This window comes from Platalea leucorodia (genome assembly GCF_965183815.1).
Source record: "Platalea leucorodia genome assembly, chromosome: 19".
NCBI lineage: Eukaryota > Metazoa > Chordata > Aves > Pelecaniformes > Threskiornithidae > Platalea > Platalea leucorodia.
In genome coordinates, this window is record NC_138841.1 from 2,827,843 (window position 1) to 2,839,717 (window position 11,875).

The following is an 11,875-nucleotide window of genomic DNA, read 5'->3' on the forward strand; positions in this document are numbered from 1 at the left end:
AAAGCACTTTAAAAAGCAGCTGCATCAGTCTAGCAAGTGAGTTGTGGCTTAGCACAAATTTGTCCGGTTTAATTTCTGCCTACTGACATTTTAAAGACACAGGCCGAGGGCTTTTTTTAAGCTGCCTATCTAATTTATACTTGTAAGCCAAGACTTTTCAGTGGTGGCTAGCTGTTTTGGAGCTTCTGATTTGGGTCTTCTGCTTGATATGTTTTAAAGGGAGCTGATTTTTCTGAAAATAAGAGCCAGGAACTTCCTAGAGCCATTCCAAAGGGCCTCAAAACTACCAGACAGAAAACTTCGGACATATCTTCTAGTAACAGTAATGGCATCAATGAGTAACGATGCCTGGACTCGCCACGTGCCCTCCCTTCCAGGGGAGTGCCGCGCTTGAACCTGCCGTGTACGCAGGGTTACGAGACGGTACTGAACACACCAGCGGCTGTGACGCTCAGTCTGCCAGTAGCCCTCCTGCTCACCGGGCTGGAACGAAGGGGAGGGATGTTCGGGAACTCTCCCTCGAAGCGGCGAGGCTGCTGCGTCTCCGGTGACGAGGAGCCGGTGGGAGCTCCTGGGGCTGGGCTGGGCTGCGCCTCCTGCTTGCGCCGCCGGGGCCGGGCTGCCCGGCGGCTCTTCGGGTAGCCCTCGGGTGAATTGGCTGCTGGAACGGGTGGTATCGATGAAACGTCCGTCTGTACGGGGAGTCTTTCTGAGCTCCGTCTTCGATTCTTACACACACACGCTGTTCTTACGGGTGTGGGTCAGCGTGTGGCTTAAGGCTGTGCGGACCGAAGAGGTGAATTTTGCCCATAATTAGGTTTTCTTTAAGCATCAGCTAGCAAGCTAGTGCTAGTCTTCGTATGATTCATCTAATCCTTTTTATAAACTAAGCTCTTGGCTGCACAGATGATGAATGAATGGTAGGCAGTGTTGGGTTTGTTTTCTTTCCTCTTGTCAAATTAGCCTAATGGGCTTTACAAACGCTTTTTAGGACAGCCACACGCACAGATGCTCAGAAATGTCTTTTCCTCTGAAGATTTTCTTCTCTTCACGTGAATGCCTGTTCTTTGAACACAGCACACATGATGTACACGAAATGTTTTTCTGTGGTACCATCCCTGTCTCTCCCCAGCGTTTATACAGACATAATAAATGTGCAGGGATCTGCTTGCTGCGGTTGCAGCCAGCAGCGGCAGACATCCGCGCCCCAAGCCATCGGGGAAGTCTGAACTTATAAGGAGTAGAAGGAGGGTTTGGGGTCTGGCTCTCGGCTTCAGTGCAGAATTGCAGGGAGATGGGGTCATCGGCAGGAGCGCTCCACGGCTTTTCCCTCGCCTCTTGCGACGAGGGTTTAAATGAACGGTCCCTTAAGTGTGCATCAGCTTGTTTGCTTTGTCTGCGGGGATGAAATAGTTGCCTGAATTAAGTCTGCCCATTCTTAAGTGCTGAGAGGAGCTTTCTAAAGATGACGGAGAGTCAGCCCCAGCCCCTTGCTGAGGAGCGGAGCCATGTAAGGATTTGCATTCCTCCCGCTAGCTCGGAGACTCTGCTGTTTGGCTTCACGAGCGGAGGAGAGGCGTATCGGAGAGAATTGTTTTCCTGGGCAAGTGGGCTGTAGGTAGGAAGGCAGAGGCCATGATTACAATAATTAAGTGTAATTTAGCATAGCTGAGAAGGGATTGAAAGAAATAAAGCACATGCCTGATTAGCCCACAGAATTTACTGTGGGAGGCTGTTGTAAAGACCAGTGACATTATTTTTAAAACAGGTTGAATTTAATATGAAGGTCTTCACGATTTTAATTGCATTCTGAGAATACCTTGGATGCGCTGCTTTAGAGAAGGATGCTGTTGAGCAAGGGGATCTCCAGGTGAGAAATGCAGCCAGTTCTTGCCCTGGGCGGTTTTCTGGCTGCGGGGAGGCTGCTGTGGACACGCGTCCCTGGAAATGCAAGAAGTCGTAACCAAGAAGGAGCTGGGAGAGCGGACTGTTGCGCTCGGCTGATGGCCTCCGAGGGCTGTGCAGTGGGCAGCCGTGTGGAAGAAGATCTTGTAGGGCAGGAAAAAGAATTGGAAAAATAGGATTTCCACCGTGCCACGCTCAGCGGGAGCCTCAGCAGCTCGTGCTGCTCATTCTGGCATGGGCAAAGGATGAGAAGGTGTGGACAAAAGAAGTATTTTGCTCAATGCTATCACAGGTCTGACCGATAACGCCCAAGGTCCTCATTCGTGTCCTGCACCGCCCAGGGCTGCGCAATGCAGTGATATCTTCCGAGCCTGCGTGCGTGCCCACCTTCTGCCCAGCCGCTGCCACGACGCTGGGTGACAGCAGCACCGCCAATGTCAATGACAGAAGCCGCCAGTCTCTCCAGCAGGGGTTGATGATGGATGGCATAAATGAAATTATATTTGAGGTGTGGGCAGCCAGCTGTAAAGTCATCAAACAGGAAAGGTCATGCAAGTCATTTACACCAGAAGTTCTCTGCTCTCAAAGCCATAAGCACATAATAAATATGTGCAAGCAAGCAGAGAGGGATATTTTTTCGTCTGAGGCTGAATCTCAGATGTGAGCTGTATATCCCCTGTATATCCCCTGTATATCCCCTTCACAATTCCCTTCATTGCTGTTGCCTTGTGCGGAGCTCGGGGAGCAATGAGCCTTTGGCATAGCTTGGGCTTGATGCTGCCAGGCCTCGTCGGCCATGGGATAGGAAGGGGCTGGAGCCGGGCAGCCCCCGGGGCTCGGGCAGCTCCTCGGCCGCTGCCTCCGGCCTTGGGCTTCTGAAGGTGCCCGAAGCAATGCTGCTCACCTTTTGCTCCATGCCAATAGGATTTAGGTGCTTGATTTCCTCTTTAGATGTAAATAAATGTGGAAATAACAGGGGTGGCTTAAGACGTTTTTGCCTCTTTGCTGGAGGTGCCCTGCAGCACAGCCTCCACACGGGACCCCAGGCACTGGGAGGGGGTAATTGCCTTTTCCAACACTTTCCAGATCCTTACACCCTGGTGATCTTCAAAAATGCCTCTTTAATCCGGTCCCTTCTAGGGGCATACTGGAGGACCGGGCTGGGCACGCTGGCTGTGCCAGCTCCCGCTGGTCACTGAGTTGCTGGGGAAGGTGGGAGCCTGTGTGCTTTGGGGGGATGAGTATAGGGAAGCCGCTGGTTCTTTTGGGAGGTGCAAAAGGGGAGCAAACAGCCCGGCTTTCATTTTCCAGCCAGCTGGTACTGATTCGAGATGTTTTTGCAGCGACAATTGCATGGAGCTGAGCCACTGCGGGCTTGGTTACACGTTTGGGCTGCAGTTACATGTGCAGCAGCATTTTACCTCCCTCATCGTCTTATTTCTCACTGCGTGGGACACTGGTGGTGCTTTTAGGAGAAGCAATAAGATGGCAGGAGGGTAAGAAAAAGCCAAGACCTCCAAATGGGATTTTCTTCTTCTTTTCCCCAGCCTAGTGGGATCACATGCTTTGCTATAACTATTTCCAGACCCCTCTTCAGCACTTGCAGGACTAAGCATGATCCGTTGACACATCCCCATGTGATGGGAAATGCACAAGAATGACACAAATGTTTATAAATATTCTTTGATGATTCTTTTTTTTTTTTCCATTGAACTAAAACCAGAGCTTCATGCGTCGTTCACACTGTTGGGTCTAATTACACACAGCAGATAAGATGGCCTTCATGAAACGCTTTCTCAGGTTCTGGTCTCGCTCCACGGCCCTTTCTGTGAGCTGGCAACCTTACAGAAAGATGCTTTACTTTCCCATAGGGCCACAACAAATGCAGCTTTTGGTGGACCCCATTTCGGGCGTGCTCCCCCCTTCCTTTTCCAGTCTCTAACCTCCTTGATGCCATTTGCAGAGCTCTCCCTGCGTGGCACTGCTGAGGGATGAAGCATCCCTGTGCAGCAGCAGGGATGGCAGGCGTGGGAGGTGGGCGGTTTGTCCCTGCTCTGCCCGCAGCTGCGCGGTGACCTCGTGCTCCGCTCGCCTGTCTGCAGCTCACGCAGGAAACCGCAGCCCTGGGAGAGCTGCCCGAGCAGCAGAGCAGAGGGGCCCTACGCTTGCAGGATGGTTATTTTCTTAGTTTGTATTCATTTATCAGATCATCTGCCTTATTTTCTGTCTGCCTGCTGTGGAGCTTGCTCCTTCCACCCGGATCCTGCCACCACAGGGAGTGCGTTGGCACAGTGCTCGGTCCCAAGTCCATCTGAAGAAGCCCAAGTCGCTTCTCTGACTCCCTTTCCCTGTCCGTAAGGTGGGGATAACAGCCAGGACGGGACTAGCACGCAGCAACGTAGGTGATGTCTTCCGAACACTGGGGTACAGCCTGGTTGAAGCCTGTATCTGCCTCCTGCTAGCTCTGGTTTGTGCTGTACCCAGCGTCTCTCAGTGTACGCCAGCGTCCAAAAGCCTGTGGTACACGAAAGGGCGATGCAGATGTTGCTGGGGCTGGCGAGTCCCGGACCTGCACGGAAACACCCGCGCTGCTGCTTGCAGCTCGGGGAGGCTCCGAGGCACAGCCTGGGGAGCTCACATCCCAAGCAAAACCCCTTTAAAATGCAAACTAAGCTCTTCCACCCAAATAAATAAATATTTCTGGCCTTAAAAAAAAAAAAAAAACAAAAACAACAAAAAAAGAGAGATACACCTCACCTAGCTCCTGTTGCTATTTTTTCAGTTGCTACACAAACAGTTTTATTTCTGGCTCGTACCGCATGCCAGGCCCCAGCCTGCTGCAATGTAATCTTGTGTTACTGGTTTAAGCGCGCTGGGGCGGATACGGCGCTCTCGGAGCAAAGCCCTTCCAGCGCGGCCCCCGGCAGCTGCTCCGCCTGACCCCGGGCACTTTTAGCCTGTTGCTCGGTGGCCCAAGTGTTTTTCCACCACGCACAGAAACCCAGATAAAGCCCCGTTAGCATCCCGCTGCCACCGGCACCCGTGCGAGGGCCGAGCCAGCGGGGTGGGAGGCTCAGGGTGAGCCACCGCCAGCCCCTTGTATCGGCCCCCCAGCCCTGACCCCGGCCGTGCCCAGAGCAGGGGCTGCGGGGTCCCTGCGCCAGTGCTGACCCTCAGTCTAACCAGCTCTCTGGCCGCTCTGTGTCTTACGCTGAGGCATCCCTCACAGCCTCTCTCAGCCACCTTTTTGTGGGGTTCAGGAGATCACACAATTTTTACCTTCTCATGGGTTGCACTCCCCTTTCCCCCCTCCCTGCAGGCAGCGCTCGTTGCTCCCACACCTGGGTGCCTGGGGTTCAATGAGGCCCAACTGCTGATTATTGGCAATTAATGCTGTTAATTGCTATGGGAGAGGCTTCCCTTCAGCAGTGCTGGTCCTCCCTCCTAGCAGGGAGTGACTGTGCTGCTGCGGAGGGGTGAGGATCGAGTCTCTGCGTGCTCTGCAGCCGATGCCTGTGAGCCCTTCAGCGCTTTGCTTTGGGCTCTGCTTGCAGGTAACTTGCGCTCCCAACCTCAAACCTTCTGCGGGTGAAAGTCAAGCAGTGGGGTGTAAAGAGCTGTTCAGTTTGGGATGCATAACTGCCCAGGTTTGCGTGGAAACCTGCAGAGAGCCATTGCTGTCGTGTATGTGGGGTGTTTTTAGGTTATAGCTAGCTAGCACTGCCTTTGTTTGCTGTACAAAGCACCTGGAGAGGCTGCATTGAAAAACGCGGAGGGCAAACTCTGCCCCGAGGACCATGTCCTCATGTTAGAGCAACCACTGGGCTGAGAGGCAGCAGTGGGAGCAGAAAGAGCCATCCCAGTGTGGCCATCCCGTTAGCAGGGGCTGGGCTGAACTGGGAGCCTTTGCGGGGTCCCTGCTGGCACGCAGTGCCCACTCTGACACAGAGACACTGGTGAAAATCGTCTCCTCCAGCTCACGCAGGTCCTTCAGGGAAGGCAGCGAGTGGTGGCGCATGGGCTACGTGTGTCCCTCTGGATTAGGGCCAGCCCAGGAGCTGCTTATGCTAACGGAGCTGATCTCCATAATCTTGTCACACAAATGCCTCCTCTCTGCTGGCAGACCAGCAGGGATTTGGGTTATATGTGGATGCCAGCGGATGTAAGTGCACTGGGAGGTGGCACAGAGAGCAGGCACATCTGGGGCTCGTGGGGGCCCTGCCAGGTTGGGTTCAGGCTGGGCTGGTGTGAAGACCCCTCCCCTACGCCCGGCTCCGGGGTCTCGCCCCGTCGTCCCTCTGCAGCATGGGGTGAGCTGCCGTCCAGGGGCAACGCGCCTCGGGATGCTCGGTTTAAAAGCAAGTCCCTTTGCCTGTAACCCCTGCGTGCTGCCGTTCCTCTGGCCTCGCATCCATCCCGTGTCCCTTTCCACTTTATGCCGCGTTTTTCACCTTTCCTGCTGGCACCCCAAGGTGGCCTCCAAATCCCTGCGTGATCCTGCAGCGCATCCTCCTGTGGCTCACCTGCCCTTGGCTGATGGGCTCAGGCTGGAGCAAGGCTGGGGAGGTTGTCAGTCCGTCTCTGGGTCTGATTTAGCTTATTTCCTTGTTTCAGGCCCCTGGCAACCTTTTCAGGTCACAAATATTGCTCACTGGGCCCCTGTGAGGGGTCTCTGTGCTGCACAGGAGTGCATGGTCCCTCCTGACCTTAAAAGTCTGACCCGCTCCAATGCCACCTCTTGCTGACGAGGAGCCGAGTCTGTTCAAGTTCATCTGAGTTATTTCACACTCAAAAAGAAGCCTCTGGGCTCCCTATCTCTGCTCCAGAGCTGCCTGTTAAATTGCACATAGCGATAGGTGATGTGGCGGCACGAGGCAGGATCTGCCTTCCTGCCTGTCATCGAGGCAGCGGGCAGCGAAGCAGACAGCTCCGTCCTACAAAATGTGACGCGTTTGGTTGGAGACCCCCAGGGACCACGGCGGCCACGTACGGGCCCAGGAGCCGCAGAGAACTGGGTGCCTCTCCGACGGGATCCATGGTGCACGAGGCACCCCTTTCTAGTCAAAAGCTGGGATGTTCTCAGTCTGATCGCTGAGCTGAAATCCCATTCCCTCTCCATAGTGGCATTGCTGTGGATTTTCTTAGAAAATAAATAAAATAAATTTGCATTTGGAAAAAGTGATGGGAGGGCTAAACATGAGATGCTGCTTGCTCCGAGGCCACGGGGCTGCTCTGCCGCTCAGATGTGCCCTAGGCAAGAACTAATATTTGCTTGCAAGCTCAGTTTTCCCTTGTGTGGGATCTGTGGTTTTGCTTGTCAGTTGGACTACATCCCTTTCAAAGCGAATTATTTTAGAAGATATGTATTTCTGCATTTCTGAGTAGCGGTTTTTGTGACTGTGAGTTCAGGAAGTACGTTTGGCATCATCTTGTGGGCAATGAATCAGGATACAGTTTCCAGGTGGAAAAATCACCCTGTGTTGAGAAAAGCAGCGTAATGGGGAAGTGCTGGGGGCTTCTGTGTGTTTTTAATGTGCTCTTTGCCTGGGCTGGACGCTCCCCAAGGCGGTGGGGATGCTGCCTGAGGTGGGAACATGTAAGATGCATCCACGGCACGATGGTCTGCCCCGTGCGTCTCGCTCAGTGCCGGTCCAGAGTCCAGCGACCATGCGGTGTGCATCTTCCCCTGCGCTCTGTGTAGGAAAATCCTCGTGCCCGTCAATCAGACAGATATAATCCTGACCAATATTTCCTGACATGTCTTGCAATTATGGGCTCTGTGTGTCAGCTAGAATATGTCCAGCGGGAAGGGTTTGCGGAGCCGTCCCGCTCCGGTATGTGAGCAATGCCGGAGCCTGCCGGGTGCTAATCTGCCAGGGGAAGCCCAGCCCTGGAGCTGCTGCCTCTTCCCACCGTGTGCCAAGGGGCATTTTTCCTTCTGCCACAGAAAGGTGGTGTGGGGGGAAGACCCTTGGCAAGGGACTGATATTGCCAGCTAGAAACATCCCCTGCTCTGGCAGGGTTAGGAGAGAGGGTCTCTAAATGCTATTGCTCAGGCTTGTCTCGAGACAGGCAAATGAAGGGTGAAGTGGAGAAAATTCGTGGTTACTTTTTGGGTAATAAGTCTAGGATATAATAGCCCCTTTCATCCTAAAGGATCCCACAGCGCTTTATAAATAGATACACGAACCATGCACAAGGATCACTTCCCAGCACTGAGACGCAGCCGCTTGCTGGGAGCGCGGAGCAGCTGGTGGGAGCAGAGCTGGAGCTCCCGGAGCGATGCAGCTCCGTGCGAAGCAGCCCAGGGAGCTGGGCTGGCCGCTCGGGCGGCAGCGGGGGGGCAGCTCCTTGTATCCCACCGGGATGGCTCATCTCCCTCGCCGACATGGAGAGCTGCGCTAGGCTCCCTTTGCGTGGAAAAAAACTTGCAGTGCTACCTCCCGACCTTATTCCAGTCCTCCCATTGCTTTACGAATGACATTAATGTCTGAAATGGGGATTAACAATATCTTGTCAATTCAATTACCCCTATCCTAAAAGCATGCAGGATTATTTAAAGGTATTATCATTTGTTAAGTGGGATAGCTTTTCACCAGCCTCATGCTCATACAAATCTACCCAGGGAGAGGAACAGGATGCATACAGCCTTAATGATCATTACCCCAATCTTCACGGTCTATTTTTCCTGGTAACTCTGCTATAATGAAATAACAATCATCTAGTTTATTACTTGCCAGGGAAAGCGGGTTAGCAGATCAGCTGCTTGTGTCACATAGATGCAAAGGCTGAGCCTGCCGCTGGCTGTTGCTTTTTTCCCTAATGGAGATGGGAGTGGAAGGAGGGAAAAATCGCTTCTCATTCACATCCGGAAGAATTTTCTTGTGGCCGAGGAATGGAGGTCACTGCTGCTGGGTTTGGTGTTCGAGGCAGGGTTTTTTTTGCTTTTTTTTTTTGTTTGTTTTTCTTTAAAATATTTATTTATTTATTTATTTACTTATTTAATAGCAAAGGCTGAAGCAGCCAGATCGGGCGGGCTGTGCAGAAGGGGTTGTTCCTGTGCTGGGTCCCCTGTGGTGGTTCTTCCTCCGCTGTGCAAAGCTGTGTGATGTGCGGGGAGGGGAGTGGGTAGGTGGGTGGCAGAGGATCTGGCTGTGCTCCATGCTCGCATCCCTCTGCCTCTGAAAGATCGCAGGGGAGATGGATATCTCGTTGCTTCTGGGCCAGATTGTAATCGGTTAATGGAGAACCTGGAAATAGGTCCCCAAATCTGAGGAGCAGCCTGTTTCCAGCCCGTCTGCAGGATTAGGAGAGAGGGTTTTGCTGTGAATATGTGTGCCAGCAGCTGGGTGCTGCTCACCTCGGTGCTTCCACGTCCAGCCCAGACGATCTGCAGAGCGTCTGGCAGGTCCTTGGCAGTAAATCACGGCGTTGGCCTCCTTCCGAGTAGGCCTGGGGAGCTGCCGTGGGAAGGGGTGCACAGGGCTGGTTTGCAGCACGTAGACACCTTCTCTTCTCCTGTGACCTGAGGAGAGCAACCGGCCACGCAGCCCACCGGGACAGGCCCCCTTTGGGGGGGGACGGGCCCCCTTTTGGGGAGGGGGATGGGTCGGGGGCAACATCTGGGTCCCACCCTGGACCGGGGCTGGGGACCCCAAACCTGCCGGCCGGCTCCACGGGGAGCCTCGGGGCTCCATCCAACGCCCCACGCACCCTGCCGAACCCCGTGTGCGGACCCGCGGGGCTGGCAGCAACCGGACCCCCCCGGGGCGGGGCGGGACGCGACGCGACGGGACGGGGCGAGCAGCGGCTGCGCAGGGACCGGGGGCCACCTCGTGGCGACTCGGCGGCGGCGGCCCCGGGACGGGGTTCGCCATGTGCTGGGTGCCCTCGCCGCCGAGCCCCGGCCCCGGGGGGGACTCGGCCCTCCCGGGCTGGGAAGCGGGCGGGAATGGGTCTTTCGGGGCCCGGGGAGCCCCGGCTCGGGGGGGCGGGCGGGGGGTGCCCTCTCCTGCCTCCGCCACAGCACCGGGCCCTCGCCCCGGGGAAATAATGGAGGAGTTTTCCATGGGAAAGCCGGGACACGGGGCTCCCAGACTGTGCCTCCTCCGGAGCCGTGTTTATCTTTGAAATAGCTGAAGGGTCGGGTTACAAAGCAAATATGAATGAAACTAAAGGAAACAGAGTAGCGAAGTGGGTCAATCGTTTTCCTTTGACCAGATTCCTCTGCAAAGAAAAAGCTTGGGCTTAAAGGCTCGTTTCCCCAGACGTGCTGAGACCAGCCCAAGCGAGGGGAGGCAAATGCTGGGAAAACCCCACAGAGCTGCTGGCAGCTTTAAAGCATCCGTGACCTGTTGTCGCAGGGTCTGCTGGCGCTAACTGACCCCCCGCAGCCCCTCGTTAATTGGGGCGAAGGACGCAGGCTCAGATTCTGGGAGATGCTGCAAGTCCCAGAATTAATCCGCTTTCCCAGTAGGAAATTTTCTCGCTGCGAAGGCTCAGGCGGCGATGTGCTGGGAGCAGGGGAAGGCCTCCTGAGGAAACTCGGGACCTGTGGTGAGAGGCACCGGCAACTCCGCGAGAGTTTTATTTATAAAGCTGCCAGCGCATGGTGTAGGTTTGCTCGCTCTCCCATCTGGTGCCTATCGCTGCCACCTCCTGACAGACGCTCCGTCTCTTGCCGCTAATGACGTACTTCGATTAGCTGGATCTGCTGCTTCCCTCAGCTATTGATCAGTCGCTGCTTAAAAACTGGTTTTTAAAAACATGAGCTGTTGTGTTTTTTTTTTTTTTTTAACGAGGGGGTGGTTTTATTGGCTTGACTAAAAAATCCGAGAGGATATTATTGATCACAGAAGGTGCTGGGATGGCAGACGTGGACCAGATGCCTCCTGCTCCGGTGCAAGCGGCCCTGCCTGTGTGTAGGGACCGGTAGAGGTTACGGCCTGCTCTTCTGGATGTTTGCTTTCTTCTGGAGGCAGCTATGTGGTGAGGACTTGGTGTGGTTCTTGTGTACTGTGGGCCTGGTGTTCCCTCTCCCGAACACTGCAGTCGCTTTCTTTTGCTATTGCTTTCCTTTAGTTGCAAATAGAAGAGGGAAGTCCCGCTTCCATGGCTTGCTCTGTCCTTGTGACACCAGCGAAACTGCTGACACCAGCGTGGGTGAATGGGGACGGCGGTTTCTGACCGGGGGTGCACCAGGACCCTCCATCATTTCAGAGGGGCTTCCAGAGCTGCTCGTGGTGAGACCGGAGCCCACGCGTGGCCTGGGGCTGGGGCTGCCTGTTGCATCGCAGCCCCGTGGACACGGCTGCCGGGTCGGTGGGGCCTGGGAGCACGTCCTGCCCCTCGCTGCCCCGGTGGCATGCCAGTCCCTCGGCTGTGCCACGCAGGGTGGGCTTGCGTGCATGGCTGGATGTGTACCAGCCTGCCAAAAAGCAGTGGCCGGGCCTCAGGAGATTGCTCCAGGCTCTGCCGTTTGCTCCTGATATGGCTTTGGGCACGTTTCTTCATCTCTCTTCCCCAGGGCACACTCACTGCTTTTTGTGGGACAGCTGGGTAAGAGAGGGATGAACGTCAAAAAAAACATGTGTCCTTTACTTAGGAAACAGGGATTATCAGTGACAAGCAGGCTGTGCTTTTTATGTCCATAAATGAAAAAAAATCTCGATTCCCCATTGAGCTCCAGCTAAAGAAATGTTCCTTGGATTTTCCTGGTCGCTGAGCAATTCAATGGCACATTGTACCTGGCACAGATCCCTTCCCCCTTAGCCTCGTCAGTGTCTTTGTGGGATTCTGGACTGAGCAGGGAAATGGGGGTTAATTCGTTACTGTCAGGACGGCCTTTATTCTTTTTGGACTGGTTTCGCATGCCCTGTCTTTGCCCTGATGCTCTGCGTGCTCGTGGTGGTGTTTCTGTCTCTCGTCTTCCTGGGAATTGGTTACAGACGGAGCGATCGGGGAACAGGGT